Raw genomic sequence first — 20,424 nt, 5'->3', positions numbered from 1 at the left:
AAAACCCTACTGTTCCTTAGCAACTTAATTACATGATAGTTATGCTCATAATTAACTTGTTAGTTAATAAATAAAATAGTCTACTCAATGTTTAATTAGTAAATACATGTGATTAGGTCATGTAATGATCCTTGCTTGCTCTCATGGTTCAACTTGATGCAATTTTTAGTTAAATACCTTGCCTTGCTTGATTAGTTTAATATATTAAGTGTTGCTTTCATGGTAACAACTAATTAACTTCTTAGTTAAATAATGGAAATGCTTTTATAATAATAACCCTAGTTCTTTGGTGAAGGAAAGTTGTACTCAACTTTCTTAAGGTTGTTATACTCTGTTATGCACCTGTGTATCCATCATCATGCATCATGGCATGTAGTCCATCATATTAAGCAAGCATCATTTATTACGTGTAGTGTACGAGAGTGAGAAGTTTCATGTTGATCAAGTTTCGGAGAAGGTCCATCCACCTGCGATGTAGATGCCAAGTTTGACTACTAGATCTTTCTCTGGAATCTAACCTTCTCTGCAACACAGGCAAGCCCCGATGCATACCACCCTTCTCTAGTATTTACAAATCGTTATCACACTTAACTCTTGTGAGATGTGCATTAAGTAATTAGGAGTTGGTCGAATACCATTGCTGCATGATTACCTTGATATATAGGTATCCTTCGTTGGACCCTGCTAGTATGAATTGGTCGATACCTTTAATGCTTAGTAATGCTTGACTTCGATAGAAGTCGAATGATGGTTTGATCATTCAAGAGAATCAGGTTTACCTTGTTCTTCTCAACTTTGGTTATGGGTTGTGAAATACCATAGTTATGATAATGATAAATTGAGATCGGGCGGGTAGCTAGCATCGAGAATGGAGTCTCCATGTAGTGCTCTGCCTATATCGATTAAGGACCGTTCATTGTAGGCCTATTATGGTCGAGACCTTGCAGTACTGGCCACATACCCTGGTAAGCCTAATACCTCGGCTATTCCATTATGTGAAAGGTCAACCACGCTCTGGGAGTGGAGAGATGGCGAGAGTAGCGTGTATCCATCATGTGAATCCACTAGCAGTGGCGTAGGGAGGTGGAGTACTGTGCTCTCGGGTAGCGCATGACCCATTCATGTTTTGGAGGATTCGAGTGAGGGTTGATATATGTAGGTTTAGGTCCGGGCCTAGACCTGCATATGTCATGTGGTAAGGAAACGCCAGCTGGGCCTAATCGATTCGAATCATCCTACTCTTCGGTTATGGAGACTCGATCCTCTAACCACTCATCATAGTTTAACAACGGAACATGGTGACTTTTGGATATGAGATGAAATGAGTTGAGATGCCTAATGAAGTGATTGATTTAGACCTAGTGCTAATAGGATACTGATAATGACTTAATACATAGTTAAAACATTGAAAGTAAGGATCCACTTATAGTAAGCTTTTCTGCAAAAGTTATTCTTCCTTCTACCTTACCTTTAAGCCTGCATACCCTTGGAGTCTTTTCTTTTAGTCGGGTAAGACTTGTTGAGTACCCTCAAGTACTCAGGGTTTGTTAACCCCTATTGCAGGTTCTGACTCATGCTACTAATTGAGGTCATGTTAGTGGGCTCGACATGATCTGGTACTCTCTTCTACCTTAGATGCTTTACCTAAGTTGCTTTCGCATTCTACTCATCATTTGGAACTTCGTTAAGTTCTCATTTGAAATTGTTTTGTAAGCTAATGTTATAATTCTTCTACACTCTGATGTAAGTTATTTTTGTACCAAATGTTGTAATATTGTGGCAACTCCATGTTGATCATGTATGAGTTATAAAATGTGGATGATTTAGGGTTCCCCGAGGACACCCGACAGACTACCAGAGTTATCTGGCTCTTGTGTGAAGTAGTTAGGCGGGCACATATGGGCCATATAATTTGGGTGGTTCTGCCACACCCCGAGGGTGCTCGGGCGACCCCGACGGCAACAGCTAGGACAGCGACTGCAGTCCCCGAGTCTGCACAGGTGATGCTAGTGATGGCGGCCGATACTACCATCTCGAGGGGCATGGAGACACTAGCCGTGTCTACTATAGGACAAGGCAGCTCTGGATGGTCGTGCCGCTTTAGGACCATGTGGCCAAAATACCAATTGTAAGTTTCTTTCGTTTGCAATATTTTGTTGGTGCGAAATCTTTGTTTGACGAGCTGTTTTCTTGTCATAGTGCGGAGTCAATTGAAAAGCTATGGCCATCAGCTGATGATGATGATCAGCACAAGATGGAGATGGTAGCACCCACCATCGAGCAGGGCCAGGCAGGAGCGGACACAGTTGCCCCCACCGTGAAATGGTCGCCAATTGCGGAGCCGGTTGCCCCCACCATGGAGGAAGCATCGGCGGTAGGGCCAACTTCCCTAGGTGGTGGGGCGCACGACGAGGGTGACCTACAGAGATGCCTAGGCCATGGCAGGTGTGCCTGTTGACTCTATGGGGATGGTGATGGAGGCCACGAGGGATGAGCCAGCTAACGCAGCATAGGATCCTCCCATAGTGGCAGAGCAGACAGCGCCTACGGTGGCACGAGAGACGGAGGTAGGCCTTGCATGTCCTATCCAAGCAAAGCAGCACCTAAGGAGGTTGCCTCCGAGGATGACTACTATGGAAATCTAGAAAATACTATGACAGCCCACCTAGCCTCCCCAAGTCCTAAGCATGGTTATCTGACGTGGCGACGAGTTCGACATGTTGGAGAAGGAGGTGGCAAGCATGGAGGCGAAGAGGCTAAGAGCCAATCTGATGGCAATGATTGGTCGGATTGAGGTAAGTTGAATTACTCTTGTTGCTGTATTCTTCTCGAAGATTTAATCTTTGACCATTCACTTTTGTAGAGCGTGATGAAGATGTTCGAGTAGCGCCGACGGCAATTGGAGGAGATGGCCCCAGTGCTAGCGAAAAACAAAAAATTGCAGACATCAGTGAATGACCTCTAGGCAAGGCTGTCCCAAGAATGCCACCGAAGGGAGGACGTGGAGGTGAAGGTCCTGGCACTGGAGAAGGAGCATCAGCAACTAGAGGCAGAAAACCAGTTGCTGATCGAGCGGCTTAGCCATAGTACCGACTAGCAAAAAGGTATGAACTTGGGTTTTGCTTTGTTGATGCTTGTCGTTGTAAGAGAATCTACCTGTTGTGTGCATCCTTGGAGACAGAGCTCGGCCTTTCCTGTGAGACCGTCAGCCAACTTCTTAAGGGGAAAGAAGAGGCAGAGGAAAAGGTCAAGAAGGCCAACATAGATCTTGAACGTAAGTGCAATCCTTGTTGATTCCACTTGTGCAGCATTAGAAGCATGCTTAGCATACTACTACTTTGTTGTAGAGTACCATTACCAGGCACACACGTAGTTCTAGGTGCTCGGAGAGCAAGTGAAGGCTGGGGAGGAGAAGCTAGAGGCGGTGATTGTGGGGATCAAACCCGTGCTCGACTATGTCAGCTTCGATCTTATTGAGTGTCAAGATCCTAACATATGGGTATGTTAAGCCTCGGCCCCAATGGTTCCCAATCAAGGAAGGCCTCCTGATTGATCCTTCTAGGATTGCCTGGGGGCTTGGGGGCTGTGCCCATCGGGCATGCTCGTGCATACCCTCTGGCAAAGAGATCCAGCCGAGCCTAACTCAACCGTAGCTAACGACATCTCCACACCTGGCCCTTGGCTCTTGCCTGGCTAACGATGATAGCCAAGGCCCAAGCATAAGAAGATAAGGCCCCAAGCTACTAATGCTTGGGGGCTCTCTGATGTCGCTCCCTAGGCATGGCCCTGCTAGCTGCTCCTCCAACAGGGGCATGTCTGGGGCATGACATAAGAAGACAAAGCTTCCCACGGCCTCTGGGGCTCGGGGGCTTCTGGGCCCATGTGTCAGCCCCTGGAGCCAACCTCCTTCGCCACTAAGAAGACTCTAGAAGGTCTCACCTAGGGGAGGCCGGTCCAAGCCGACACAGCCTGACATGTAGAGTGTCAGAATAGAGCAGCCAGACAATGCCTAGGCTTCTTCAGCTCCAAGACACCTCGATAGTCCACGACGCACCGCTGCAAGACCCTCCTAGACTCCAGCACATGTAGACCAAAGATTTGAACCCTCAAACCACCTTGTACCCGACCTATCTCGGTATATAAGGGATAAGGTCGGACCTAGAAGGAGGGAGCATCCCAGATTGATCATCGAACTCCATTCCATTCACCATTCCATCGTCTCCTTCCTCTCCGACAAGGGGGAGATTCCACTGATGGCGAGGCAAACCTTAGGATTAGCACCGAGCTGACCCCCTACCAATCCTCTTCTTCCTTTACACTCTATTATAACCCCTTAGATTTTGGGTTCTCTTGAGTATAAGGTTCATCAGCTGCTAGATGTAGGGACCAAATTAGCCCGAACCATGATAAACTGTTGCGTCTTCTCTATGTGATTCTTGTGTTCTTGAGTGTCGGATTGTTTAGCTGCGGCAATGCCTAGCAATGATATCATGTAGATCGATCCAGATGATTGCACAAGAGACACAGAGATTTATACTAGTTCGGGGCTTGGTGCACGCTAAACCCTACTCCAATGGTGCTTCTTCTTGTATTCGTATGCTCAGTTGCAGGGGCTATTGCTCCTAGCTATGTGGTAGATTGGAATGAGGCGATGGTGAACATGGTGATCATAGAGTCCTTACCCCTCTTTATATAGGTAGAGGGGTAGGGTTACATGAGGGCGATTGGCGCTATAGATTGGATTTTGGGTTTGTTGCAACAAATCAATTCTATCCTACCATAGCTGTGATGGCGGCATATATCCTTGATACATCATGATCTCTAAGTCGACGGTTGCGCCTAGTCCAAGCAGGTTTCCTCCTCGGTCATCCTTTGTTGTTGGGCTAGATATATGGTCGGTGAGGGTACCCCTAGCCCATATCTCGGACAGTAGCCCTCACGAGATTTAATGACGAGCTCGTAGAGCTGTAGTATCCTTCGAGTGCTTTAAGTCCCTGCAATGCTCGGGTTCCATAGGTCCCGGTGAGCATTTCTCGGGTGCCGAGACACTTGAATATAATCTGAAGGTCCCGAGTATCAGGACAACTATGCATTTTGCACTTGCTGGTAGTAATGCCTTCCCGAGTCTCAGGATTCCTTTGGGTGGAAGTCTTCTGCCCGTTTGAACGCATCGCATGCGCATCATTAAATCCAGTAAAAGAAAAGGGTAGTGGTGCCTGGGAACTCGAACTGTTCTATTTCCCATGCTTTTACTCTATGGAGCCCTCTCGATGCCTGGGTGTGTTTTAAATGCCAACCACCCACTCCCCCACCACCGTCCTTAGGGTGCTTATTTAAGCGGGGGATCGGGAGGTCAGTGAGTCTCACTTCTCCCTTCTTCCCTAGATCCCTTAGCCTTAGACGGAGTGTGAGAGTGGAAGCTTTGGTTGTGCGCCATGGTTCACGATAGTTTTTAGCGGTCGCGCCGTCACTGGGAGAAGGCATTTAAGATCAGGTTCCACGATGAACTGGTGGCGGTCATTCTCCTTGGGTGTTAGAGGAAGTTCCACGAAGATGGGGAGGCACAATACCATTGGTAGACCAGGTTGCCGAGGGCACGACAACTAGGCTCGATGATGGTGGGCACACGAAGATGCCCTAGGTCGAAGTATCTATGCAAAATCCTGGAGGGCGAAGGGTGGCTTGCTGTTACCGGGAAACCCTTCTTTCCCACAAATCTCGACTTGGGTGCCCTCGTGTATCGATCCGATGGCTTGATGCCACTGAGTCAATGTCGTTTGCTCCTCCCTATTGACGTAGAAGATGGTGCGGGCCGTCCTCCTCTTTGATGTTAGAGGAAGCTCCATGAGGTGGGTCTCCCGAAGGCATCTTCCAAGCGTTGACCATGCTTGTGAAGGTTGGAGGTGAGGTCGCCCCTCGTCCGGCTTCTACGCTTCATGAGGTGTCCATTACTTTAATGGTGGAGTCAAACCTGTACTTAGAAGATTTATCATAATTGTAGCAACTTCTGATAGATTTTGGTTTTTCTAAACTAAGTAATGTAAAAAGTAGCAGAGTTTAATCAAAAAAAGAATGAATTTTGTTGATTTTGAACGCTACTACCTATGCCCCGATCAAATCGGGTTGTTTCGTCTAGTCGAATCTAACCTTGCATTTTTGTGGGCCCCCTTCCTGACCTGATGGGTAGTTAGTATAACTATGGGTTATGCAAGAGACTCGAACTAAAATCCATCTCCAACCATGTGTGGTCGTTCGTGGCCCTGAGACCAGTAATCCCGAGGGCTCAGGGATTACTTGGGCGAATAGCGAACACATGTAAGCCTCTAGGGCTGTGGTGTATGCTAACCTATCAAGCTAATAACAGGTAGAACAGGTGACATTCACTATCCAAAAGCCACAAACCGAGGCTTAACCAGCTGGAGCACATCATGAAACTCTTTTCTCAGATTTTAGGAGCTCATACTCTGGTTGCAGCCATGGGATGAATAGTTTTCCAGTTTCCCCCGGAGGGGCACACATCCATTGAAATAAATTACTTAGATCCCATTCGAACATCCGAGGGAATTACATAGCCTCGAGGCCAGAGGTTTTTGGATCGGCTAGCGACCCCCCCTGAACATCCCCCTCATTCTAAAAATGGCAGAGTTCAGCTTTCATGATCCTGAGCCAAAATCACCAACTGCGCCTACCACTTTGGTGGGCTACACCGGGTTTTGGTGGGGCCCAAATGTTGGTCCACCCAGTTTCACCAGCAATTTTGGGCCTCAAGCCTAGGGTCCGTAAGGGTTTTTGACTAGTATTAGCCACCCTTATAAGTTAGCCGAGGGTGGAGATGGTCCATCCCTTTGCCACCGCCGACAAAAGCAGTAGTGCTCACTCCTCTGCTTACCTTGACCTAGCAGACATTGTCACATCGAGATCCCGCTCTCGGCAGTCATAGTCATGGCACCGATAAAGACCCTGGCCAAGAAAACCAAAAGCATTAATTTAGTAGGTGAAGAAGATATGAGCTCAAAGAGCAAGGGGGATGGAGTCCCGTCCCCAATTCTCCATGGGAGGTGTCGACGGCGATGGACGAGGACATCAAGAATCTTGTGGTTGGGGGTTCCTGGCGCCAAGGGAGCTTTTCGGTTACCGGTGTGCCCTTGGTCAGGACGTACCCTATGGTTGAACTGCCCAAAATAACATGCTTTCAGAGGCGCTCGTCTTCCACTAGACACTAAGCACCCTAAAAGTTAGCTACAGCGGACAGTTCCATCGAGCACACCCCACGGGAGAACTCGAATCAACCCATGTTTTACCTCTAGAATCCGATAATGAGTATGAGTTACAATACTTAGTCCATTTCATACAACAAGAGTTCTTGGAAATTATTTATTGCAATACCAGAGTTTAGAGTGCGATAATGAAACAACGGAATAAAAAATAAACATCTAGCGGAAACGATTCAAGGATCCGTCTGTGCCCACTAGAAGAATCCTCCACACAAGAGCTACTCCAAAGGTGCACCTATAATAGGGATAAAATAAACCCTGAGTACAAAACATACTCGCAAGACTTACCCGACTAGTGGGAATAGTTTCTCGACTCCAAGGAGCATGATAGGCAATATGGGTTTGCCATTTTCTTTTTGTTTGCGAAAAGCATTACTAGAAGTACGTCCTTAAGATCAAGTTTTATTAGTAGTCATGATTACTTCATTAGCTAACCATTCTAAGTAAGCACATATTCTACTTTCAAGCAAGTGTTGAGCAATCAGAACCATTTTACCATCTTTCATCTTCTAGTTCTTATTACGCTAGACCATAGCCAAGTTCTACCATCTTACTGAAACAGTGATTCACGAACCAATATATCCCAGCTAGGTACCCCGAAATACACACCCCGTTTGTACCCCAGGCACAAATAAGACCAACCCATTCCACTCCTGTTCAGGGGTCTAGATCCCCATCCAAACTTGGACTCCAAGCCCCCACACTTGAGTCCCGGTCTCAGTATGGTGCTTAGACCTCCACCTTTCCCTGTCTCGAATCAGTCGGTCTGAAAAGAGTCAAGAACCCACGACAAGAGCATAACGAGCCTTCCCGCTCTCATAAGCAAGTATGTGCTCAGGATAATAAGTCTATGACCTGACTACCATCCACAGCAATGGATGGTTCTCAATCAACACGGATAGGGAAAACAGTGTAACCAAGCTAAGCCCCATTGGCCGCGGGACCCAACTCGTCACACCCACCAATACCCATACCGTATCCCTGTCCGGTCTCCATTTTCCTTTCACCATTTTATTATGATAGTAATAATAATCCACTATTGTGAGCAACGGCAGGTTACTCACTCTACCGATGACCTAAGCATAGCATCTACTCGAACCTGCACTAGTAAGACTCTTAGGACATGTATATCTATGCATGTGGTTTCCATAAAATTCTTGTAACGTAAACACACATCACATATATATATTCAATGATTATAAAAAATAAGGGTTTTGCAATCGCTGGTGGCTCCAGGACTTCCTCTCTCATGAGGATCTCCTCCTCGTACTCCTTGACGATCTCCTTGAACTCACGATCATCGATGGTCACTATCTCCACAAACTCGTTCTCTACATGCATGCAATGATGATGCAACACTTAGCATTTAGGCAACAACGACTCTTAAAATAAGAATACGCATACTAAGCTACTAAGCTTGCTCTAATGACTAAGATACTAAGCTAACTATCATCTTCATCAAGCAGAGTGTTCGATTCAACTAACAAACCCTTAGCTTGGCAAATTAAGGATATATCTTTATTTCTACTAGTGATTTAATATATACTGAAACAAAGAGCATTTAACTACCCTAATGCTTAGTCTACCCTAAGGCTACAAAATTTACAGTGAGCACGTAATAATACCATGAAGCTACTATAAAAATTTCAGGACCAAAGCTAGCACCAATTTACCACAAAACTTCCTACAATGATTAATTTAATAATATGAAGCATTCTTAAATGATTTAATAGCTCCTGGTATCAACATGTATATATATGAACAAAATACACCAACAGATAGAGCACAATTTTATGAACCTAACAAAATTTGTTTCACAATTTTTGGACACCTACATGATTTTATATTAATTGCCAAAAATTAGCTCAGAAATTAAATTAGAAAACTATTTCTAATTCCTTATGAAAAATAAAATTGAATTTTCCCGTGCGGCCCACACGACGTAACGCGCGCATGAGCACGCTGTGGCTTTACGGTGTGGCCCACGCAAGGCCGGCCTGTAGCGTGAGATGGCCCGCGGCGGGGGGGGGGCAGGAATCCTACGCGCGTTGGCAATTTTTTGCAAAAGAGACCTCAAACTTCTCCCAAATTACAACTAAGTACTAACACTATTTTCCCCTCTCTCAAACCTTTTCACTTAACCCCCTCACTTTCCTAGAATTCCCCCACATATACACCCGGCGACTTAGCGCACGGCGGCGCGATGGCCGGTGACACAGCGCAGCTGTGCCGGCCACCTAGGACCTACGGTAGACCACCTAATCGACTGGTCACCATCTCCAACCTGAGCAGCTATGCTAAGCAGCGGTGCGGGGTGACATGACTTGCTAGGGAAGGCTACAACAGCGTGTGACCATCCGCAACGGCGGCGCCACTGTTCCGGTGAGCTAGGGTAGCTACAGACCTAATTGGTTAGCGCATGAGCATCAGGAGGCTACCATGGATTAGGCCGAGGTGACGGTTGGGGTGGAGGATAACGGAGGAGGGCTGGCCACGTGCAGCCGAGTCATGCGGCGGTGCACCATAGCGGCATGGTCATGTCAGTGATGATGGGGAGGCGGTAGCGGTTCCACTGGCGTGCGCAAGGTGGAGAGGGAGGCAAGGCAAAGCTAGTGGTGCAGGCGAATTGGCTTAGGAGGGACGGTAGGAGGGCTGCCCTCGACCATGGCCGAGCATGGTCTTAATGGCATGGCAGCGGGAAAAACTCCAAACTAGAGCTTGATCATGCTTGCTTCAAGGCTGGGTGGAGTTGGGGGGTCAGGTGGCTTAATGGAGAAGCCAGGGACATGATGCATCGGGCGATGGTGACTCAACCATACTGAATTAAGCGAGCGGGGTCGACCGATTGCGGTGGCAGAGAGAGAGAGGAGCAGGTCTAGCTCGGCTCATCCTCGCCTTAGCGTCAAGTGGTTGGCCAGATCCTAGGCAGTGTCTGCGCACCCGCTACGTGACAACATGGCCAAACCACGTGTCCGCGCATGGAGACATGTAGGGGCGTGGTATGCGCGGCCGCAGCACCAATAAGGCGAGGCAACGGCGCGAGGCAGCTGGGACAGCCCACATGCATGTGGGGACAAGGCAAGCAGCAGCACAACACAGCATCATAGCGACGTTGGTAGCGGCAACGTGAGGCAAGGCAGTAGCGAGGTGATGGCGCCGGCAGCGGCTCTGTTGCGGTGGGGCCAGTGACGGCCGGGCCACAGCTAGGCTAGAGGCACCATTGCCGACCACACACGGTGATGCCAAGCGCCCAAGCTTGGTGACCGCATCCACCCGGCGAGCCAGCCTGAGAACGTGTCATGCACGAATTTTAAAGCGTCGATAGCGACTAAACGGTTGAGGTTGACACTAAACCGCCTTCACTATGCTAAAGAGGATCTATTAGGCTACCAATCCGAGCTAAAAATGACACCACCTCTTAACTCAATTTCACAAAATAAATCCATAAACCTGGCATTGTCTAGCTGTCGATAAACTTAAAGAATCTTCTAAGTCTCAGCTGAATTCAATTCCAAGTTCCATTTCTAAGCTACTAGAATTACTAGCTAGCAATGTTATTTTTCTACAGCAAAAGTTGCATTGTCATCTACAAAGTCTATACTTCAAACTTTATTTAAGTATCACACATGGTGTATAGTATTTTTGCTTAATAAAAATTGGTTTTCAACCCGACTTGATATACCTGAGCTATTGAATCAACTTTCATTTAACATTTTTATTGATCATTTTAAGTTACAAGAAATTTATCTACACATTCTATCACATGCATTATCACATAAACATGATGCTCATTATATGTTTTAGTAGTTAGTTTAGGGCATAACACAGAGGGTGTTACAACTCTCCCCCCTAAAACAAAATCTCATCCCGAGATTTCATGTGTGTGCTTAGTGTGGGAAAACAGATAAGAAATAAACTTTTACTTAACCCATTACCTCGATACTTTAGGGAGCAGATGGGAATAATGCTCCAGAATATAACTCTCTTATTCCCAAGTTGCTTCATCCTTCGAATGGTTTTGCCACTAGACTTTATAAAATTTCACCACTTTGTTTCTTGTGACTCTCTCTCTTTCATCCAAGATTTTGACGGGATGCTCAATATAAGAAATATCAGGTTGGAGAGGGAGTCCTTCAATTTCCACCACTTCCTCAGGAACTCATAAACATCTCTTTAATTAGGAAACATGAAAGACATTATGTACTATTGACAAAATATCCAGAAGTTGGAGACGATAAGCAATAGTACCACACCGTTCCAAAACTTTATAAGGTCCGACATAACAAGGAGCTAATTTTCCCTGGACTCCGAACTGATGCACACCTCTCATCGGGGATACCTTTAGGTACACATGGTCACCAACTTCAAACTACAAAGGTCTTCTCCTCTTATCCGCATAAGCTTTCGGACAATTCTGAGCCGCTTTCAAGTGACTCTAAATAACACTGACATGTTCTCTTGCTTCTTTGATAAAATCAGGTCCAAAGTAACCATGGTCACCCATTTCCACTCAGTTAAGAGGTGTTCTACATTTCTTGCCATATATGTCCTCAAAAGGTGACATTCGAATGCTCTCTTGATAGCTATTGTTATAAGAAAACTCAGCTAGAGTCAAGCATTCGTCTCACTTTTCTGGATAATAAATGGCACAAGCTCTCAACATGTCTTCAAGTACTTGGTTGACCCTTTCTATCTGACCGTCAGTTTGTAGGTGATAAGCTAAACTTCTGAGGAGACGAGTACAAGACATTTCTGGAGTTGCTCCCATAAATGAGAGACAAAGACTGGCCCTCTATCGGAAACAATGGTAAGAAGAACTCCATGTAGGATCACAACCCAATCAAAATATAACTTGGCATACTTCTTGGCTAAATACCTTGTATCCACCGGGAGGAAATGAGCGGACTTGGTAAGGCGATCCACAAGGCGTACGCATATGGTCCGCCTTAACCCTTCCACAAATGTCACATTCTGAGATGTATTTGGCAATATCCTATTTTATATTTGGCCACCAATACAAGTGACACAAATCATGATACATCTTATTACTTCCTAGATGAATGGATAATTTGGAGTTGTTAGCTTCATCCAAAAATTTTCTCCTTAGCTCATCACTTGAGGGAACCACCAATCGGTTCTTGAACTTCACCACACCTTGATCATCAATACTAAAATGAGGACCACACCCTTCGGTGATTAGTTTCTTGATATGCAGAATTTTTGAAGCATCTTGCCTTTGCTCTATAATAATTTGCTCAAGTAGATCTGAGACTAGAGCAATATGGGATAACACCTCAGAATGGTTGAGAGGCAAAGATTCTTCTTCAACTTGATGTGATTTCCGACTTAAGGCATCAGCTACCACATTAGCTTTTCCAGGGTGATAATGAACTTCTAAATTGTAATCCTTGATTAACTCAAGCCACCTCCGTTGTCTGATATTTAACTCGGATTGAGTGAAAATATATCTGAGACTCTTGTGATCCATATAGATATGCACTTTATTTCCCAACAGGTAATGTCTCAAATTTTTAGAGCGTGCACCACTGCAGCTAGCTCTAAATCATGGGTGGGATAATTCAACTCGCGCTTTTTTAGCTGATGTGAAGCATAAGCGATCACACGTCCATCTTGCATAAGCACACATCCCAGCCTAGTTCTAGAGGCATCACAATACACATCAAATGGCCTATCAATATCTGGTTGGGCAAGAATAGGAGCAGAGGTAAGAAACTTCTTCAGAGCTTGGAAAGCTTCTTCACAAGCCAGACTCCATACAAACTTGACATCCTTCTGGAGCAACTTGGTCATTGGTTCAGCAACCTTAGAAAACTCAGGGATAAAGCATCAATAATAACCAGCAAGACCAAGGAACTAATGAATCTAATGCACTGACTTTGGAGATTTCCAATTTACCACATCCTGCACCTTGCCAGGATCCATGGAGAAGCCTTTAGGTGTTAGGACATGTCCCAAAACCTACATTCGATCCAACCAAAACTCACACTTGCTGAATTTGGCATACAGCTTGTGTTCCCACAATCGAGTTAGGACTATGCGAAGATGTTGTGCATGCTCTTCATTGTTCTTAGAATATATATCAATATGTCATCAATGAACACCACTACAAACTTGTCTAACTCCGGCATGAAGACTAAATTCATGAGATATATGAAGAATGCAGGAGCATTGGTGAGACCAAAAAACATGACTAGGTATTCATAGAGGCCATACCTAGTAGAGAAAGCTGTCTTTGGTATATCTTGTGGTCGGATCTTAATTTGGTGATACCCAGAACAAAGATCAATCTTTGAAAACACCTTGGCATCAGCCAACTGATCGAACAAAATATCAATACGAGGTAAATGATACTTGTTCTTAATGGTTACCGCATTAAGAGGGTGATAATCCACACACATCCGAAGAGTGCCGTCCTTCTTCTTCACAAAAATAGATTGGCAACCCCATGGTGAAGAACTTAGACAGATGAATCCCTTTTCCAACAATTCCTCTAACTATTTCTTCATCTCATCCAATTCTTTTAGAGCCATGCGGTAAGGACGTCGTGAAACAGGAGCAGTTCCAGGTTCTAACTCAATGGAAAACTCTACATCCCTATCCGGTGGTAACCTAGGTAGATCTTCAGGGAAGACATCCGGAAACTCACAAACCACGGGAATAGACACAAGATTAGGAGAAGCTTCAGTATAAGCAATAACTGGTAGTTCAGAAACTAAAGGCATAAGGAGAGACATTCTGTCCTCAGAAGAAGGAAGCTTCAACCCAACTATTATTTGCCTAAGGTTCAAGACTACCCCATAGTTTCTCAACCAGTTCATTCCTAGAATTGCATCTATGCCTTGAGCAGGCAGCACCATAAACTAGAGACAATAAGAGTGAGTGGCTAGCACAAGCCTCATTGTGTCCGTCCAAGTTTTAACGCACAACTGTGCACTCGGGGTTCTGATTCTATAGGCAATAGGAATAGCGATAGTAGATATATTGTGCCTTTGTGCAAACCCCATACTCATGAATGAATATGATGCACCAGAATCAAATAATACATATGCTAGGTGGGAATCAATGGTGAACATACCAGCCATCATAGGCTCTCCCTGTGGGATCTCCTCAGCCTCGATGAAGTTACATGTCCTGAATGGCTTACGAGCACCTTCTTCCTGATGATAGTCCTCTTGACCAAATGAGAGTTGGTTGAAGGCCGAGAAGATGGAGTAAGATGGTTCTAGGGGCACTCACGAGCATAGTGGCCTTCCTTGCCACACTTGAAATAAGCACCCAACTTGTTCCCCTATCCCTAACGAGGTGAAACCTGCTGTCCTTGAGGCTGCTGCACCTACTGAGTAGGTGTATGGTACTGGGTAGGAGGTGCTTGGTAAGTCTACTGAGTCTGACGAGATGACTGTCCACCTAGAGAGTGATAGGACACCCTCCTCACAACCTATACCTTCTATGACTATGGGTGACTAGAAGACCCAGTGATCACTCTCTTATGTTTCCACTCAGCCTGAGAGTCACGCTGGAGTCCCTCCATAGCAATGACAGCATTCATCAAAGCACTAAAGGTTTGATAGCCCCTGGTATACAACTTCTCTTGCAAGATGCAAGAAAGACCATGATTGAAATGGTCCATCTTCTTATCATCAATATCCACATGAGTCCCAGCATACTGTGCAAGGTGGTTGAACTTGTTCACATATTCCATCACAGTCATGTTTCCTTGCTTCAGCTCTAGAAACTCAGACAGCTTCCTATTCAGCAAACCAACAGAAATATAGTATTGACGGAAAGCAGTGGTAAACTCCTGCCAAGTCACATGGTGGTCCATAGGCTGCATGGCATTAAAAGTGTCCCGCCAAGTACTGGCAGATCCCAAAAGTTGTTGTGCGGCAAAGCACACCTTCTGCTCATCCATCACATTGAGCAACTGAAACTTCTGCTCCAGAATACGAAGCCAATGCTCTGCGTCTAGAGGCTCAGCAGTGCTCATCCATCACATTGAGCAACTAAAACTTCTGCTCTAGAATACGAAGCCAATGCTCCACGTCTAGAGACTCAGCAGTCAGCGTGAACGTGGGCGGGTGTGTCCCCAAGAAGTCCTAATAGGAACAGGGCCTCTCGGGGCCGTGAGCACCACCCCCGTTCCTACCATTGCCACCGAGGCCTCCACGGGAGAAGCCACTAATAGCCTGTGCCAGCATCTCCAAGGCATAGGCCAACTCACGATAAGTAGCCAACATCTCAGCCATTATCTCGGCATGGGTCATCGGAGGCGGTGGTGGTGGCGGAGGAGGAGGACCAAGGAATGGGGCCTCATGGCTCTTCTCGTTGGCATTGCCATGATCATCACCATGACCATTTTCGCCCTAGTCTTCACCAAGACCACGGTCCGTCCTAGCACCGGTGCTCCCACGACCAGACTTCAGGTTCATCTGTAAACAGATAGCAACCCACCGTTAGGGACCATGCCTCCATACTTAGAAACAAACGGCTAGAGAGATGATAAGGCTCAACAAATGGTTACTAGCGAGACTTTTCCTTAAGAGTTAAAGCATTTCTCTTTATTTATTATCCTATCAATTTACTACCCAAAATTATATGTGTGGAGATAGTTTAGTTTAAGCAAGATTCTCTTTTCATGATGCATGGATCGACCTATTCGTTCGCTCAAGCCAGAATATAGCGGTATTCGTATATAATTTTTGGCACAGCGCACACTCATTTCCTGAACGCTAAATGATTCTTACGCAGCGTAAGTTAGTGTACCTGTAGAAGATTGATTAGATAAAACCAGTGCCACTATCCTAGATAGACCATATTACTAGGGCTTATACTTATTTACGTAATTTATCGCATCCTACTTTTCGCAAAACTTTTGTTGGTCAAATTTTAGGTTTTGAAAATGATTTTTAAACTCGTAGACTCATTATTGGGCTCTGATACCATCTGTGGTAGAACCGCCTGAAATAACACGTTTTTAGACGCGCTCGTCTTCCACTAGACACTAAACACCCCGAAAGTTAGCTACACCGGACAGTTCCGTCGAGCACACCCCACGGGAGAACTTGAATCAATCCATGTTCTACCTCCAGAATCTAATAATGAGTATGAGTTTACAATACTTAGTCCATTTCATACAACAAGAGTTTTGGAAATTATTTATTACAATACCAGAGTTCAGAGTGCGATAATGAAACAGCGGAATAAAAAAATAAACATCAAGCGGAAATAATACAAGGATTCGTTTGTGCCCACCAGAAGAATCCTCCACACAAGAGCTACTCAAGCTGCACCTACAACAGGGTTAAAATAAACCCTGAGTACAAAATATACTCGCAAGACTTACCCGACTAGTGGGAATAGTTTCCCGACTCCAAGGAGTATGATAGGCAATATGGGTTTGTTATTTTCTTTTTGTTTGCGAAAAGCATTACTAGAAGTATGTCCTTAAGATCAAGTTTTATTACCAGTCATGATTACTTCATTAGCTAACCATTCTAAGTAAGCACATGTTCTACTTTCAAGCAAGGATTGAGCAATTAGAACCATTTTACCATCTTTCATCTTCTAGTTCTTACTACGGTGCTAGACCATAGCCAAGTCATACCGTTTCATGGAAACGGCGATTCGCAAACCAATGTATCCCAGCTGGGTACCCCAAAACACACGCCCCGTTTGCACCCTAGGCACAAACCAGACCAACCCATTCCACTCCTGTCAAGGGGTCCAGATCCCCATCCAAACTTAGACTCCAAGTCCCCACTCTTGAGACCTGGTCTCAGTATGATGCTTAGACCTCCACCTTTCCCCGCCTCCAATCAGTCGGTCTGGAAAGAGCTGGAACCCACGACAAAAGCGTAACGAGCCTTCCTGCTCCCATAAGCAAGTATGTGCTCAGGAAAATAAGTCTGTGACCTAACTACCATCCACAGCAACTGACGGTCCTCAATCAACATGAATAGGGAAAATAGTGTAACCAAGCTAAGCCCCATTGGTTGCGAGACCCAACTCATCACACCCACCAATACCCATACCATATCCCTGTCCGGTCTCCATTTTCCTTTCACCATTTTATTCTGATAGTAATAATAATCCACTATTGTGAGCAACGGCAGGTTACTCACTCTACCGATGACCTAAGCATCGCATCTACTCGAACTTGCACTAGCAAGACTCTTAGGACAGGTATATCTATGCATGTGGTTTCCATAAGATTCCTGTAACGTAAATACACATCACATATATATATTCAGTGATTATCAAAAATATGGGTTAAGCAGTCGTCGATGGCTCCGAGACTTCCTCCCTCATGAGGATCTCCTCCTCGTACTCCACGACAATCTCCTCGAACTCGCGATCGCCGATGGTCACTATCTCCACCAACTCGTTCTCTACATGCATGCAATGATGATGCAACACTTAGCATTTAGGCAACAACAACTCTTAAAATAAGAATACGCATACTAAGCTACTAAGCTATCTCTACTGACTAAGATACTAAGCTAACTATCATCTTCATCAAGTAGAGTGTTGGATTCAACTAACAAACCCTTAGCTTGGTAAATTAAGGATATATCTTTATTGCTACGAGTGATTAATGTATATTGAAACAAAGAGCATTTAACTACCCTAATGCTTAGTCTACCCTAAGGCTACAAAAATTACAATGAGCACGTAATAATACCATGAAGCTACTATAAAAATTTTAGGACCAAAGCTAGCACCAATTTACCACAAAAGTTCCTACAATGATTAATTTAATAATATGAAGCATTCTGAAACGATTTAATAGCTCCTGGTATCAACATGTATATATATGAACTAAATACACCAACAGATAGAGCATAATTTTATGAACCTAACAAAATTTGTTTCACAATTTTTGGACACCTACATGATTTTATATTAATTGCTAAAGATCATCTCAGAAATTAAATTAGAAAACTATTTCTAATTCCTTATGAAAAAGAAAAACGAATTCTCCCGCGTGGCCCACGCGACGCAACATGTGCGCGAGCGTGCGGTGGCCTACGGTGCGGCCCACGTGAGGCCGGCCTACAACGCGACACGGCCCACGGCGGGGGGAATCCTCCACGCGCTGGCGATTTTTGCAAAAGAGACCTTGAACTTCTCCCGAATTACAACTAAGTACTAACACTATTTTCCTGGAATTCCCCCACGCACACCCTCGGCAACTCAGCGCACGGCGACGCAGCGGCCGGTGACACAGCGCGGCTGCGCCGGCCACCTGGGACCTACGATAGACCACCTAACAGGCTAGTCACCATCTCCAACCCGAGCGGCTATGCTAAGTGGTGGTGTGGGGTGACATGACATGCTAGGGAAGGCTACAGCGGTGCGCGACCATCCGCGATGGCGGCGCCACTATTCTGGTGAGCTAGGGTAGCTACAGACCTAATTAGTTAGCGTATGAGCATCAGGAGGCTACCATGGATCAGGCCGTGGTGACGGTTGGGGCAGAGGATGATGGAGGAGGGCTGGCCACATGTGGCCGAGCTGTGCGATGGTGCACCGTGGCGGCACGGTCGCATCAGCGATGATGGAGAGGCGGTAGTGGTTCCACTGGCGTGCGCAAGGTGGAGATGGAGGCAAGGCGAAGCTAGTGGTGCAGGCAAATTAGTCGGGAGTGATGGTATGAGGGGTTAGGTGGCTTAATGAAGAAGCCCGAGATGTGATGCATCAGGCGATGGTGACACAACCATGCCGAATTAAGCGAGTGGGGTCGGCCGGTCGTGGTGGTAGAGAGATGGAGAGGAGCAGGTCTAGCTCGGCTCATCCTCGCCTTAGCGTCAAGCGATAGGCCGGACCCGAGGCAGTGTCTACGCACCCACTACGCGACAACATGGCCAGACCACTTGCGCGCGCGCGGAGACAGGTCGGGGCGTGGCATGCGTGGCCGCAGCACCATTATGGAGAAGCTAGGGACATGATGCATCGGGCGATGGTGACTCAACCATGCCGACTTAAGCGAGCGTGGTCGGCCGGTCACGGTGGTAGAGAGAGAGGAGCAGGTCTGGCTCGGCTCGCCTTGCCTTAGCGTCAAGTGGTCGACTAGACCCGAGGTAGCGTCTGCGCACCTGCTACGTGACAACGCGGCCAGACCACCTGCGTGCACACGGAGACAGGTGGGGGCATGGCATGCGTGGCCGCAGCGCCATTATGGCGAGGCAACGACGCGAGGCAGCGGGGACAGCCCAAGTGCGCGCGGGGATAAGGCAAGCTGCAGTGCAGCACAACATAGCAGTGGCGTCGGTAGCGGCAACGTGAGGCAGGGCAGCAGTGCGAACACGATGATGAGGTGATGGCGCTGGCAGCGGCTCTATCGTGGCGCGAGGCGAGGCAGGTGGCAGCAGCAGTTGCTCTGCGCGGTGGGGCCAGCGACGACAGCAGCAGCAGCTCCGCGCGATGGGGCCAGCGGTGGCCGAGCCATAGCTAGGCCAGAGGCAGCCACATTCGACCACGCACGGCAGCGTGCACACACACAACCAGCGCGGTGACGCCAAGCGCCCGAGCTTGGTGATCACATCCACCCGGCGAGCCAGCCCGAGAACGTGTCGTGTACGAATTTTAAAGCGTTGATAGGGACTAAACGGTTGAGGTTGACACTAAACCGCCTTCACTATGCTAAAGAGGGTCTATTAGGCTACCAATCCGATCTAAAACATGACACCATCTCTTAACTCAATTTCGCAAAATAAATCCCTAAACCTGGCATTGTCTAGCTGTCAATAAACTTAAAGAATCTTCTAAGTCTCATAGAATTCAATTCCAAGCTCCATTTCTAAGCTACTAGAATTACTAGCTAGCAATGTTATTTTTCTACAGCAAAAGTTGCATTGTCATCTACAAAGTTTGTACTTCAAACTTTATTTAAGTATCACACATGTTCTATAGTATTTTTGGTTAATAAAAATTGGTTTTCAACAATACTTGATATACATGAGCTATTGAATCAACTTTCATTTAACATTTTTATTGATCATTTTAAGTTACAAGAAATTTATCTACATATTCTATCACATGCATTATCATATAAACATGATGCTCATGACATGTTTTAGTAGTTGGTTTAGGGTGTAACACCGAGGGTGTTACATACCCGCCCCCGACT

Source organism: Miscanthus floridulus, chromosome 7, assembly GCF_019320115.1.
Source record: "Miscanthus floridulus cultivar M001 chromosome 7, ASM1932011v1, whole genome shotgun sequence".
NCBI classification, from domain to species: Eukaryota; Viridiplantae; Streptophyta; class Magnoliopsida; order Poales; family Poaceae; genus Miscanthus; species Miscanthus floridulus.
The sequence above is the reverse complement of the archived record's forward strand: the minus strand, read 5'-3'. Positions refer to the sequence as shown.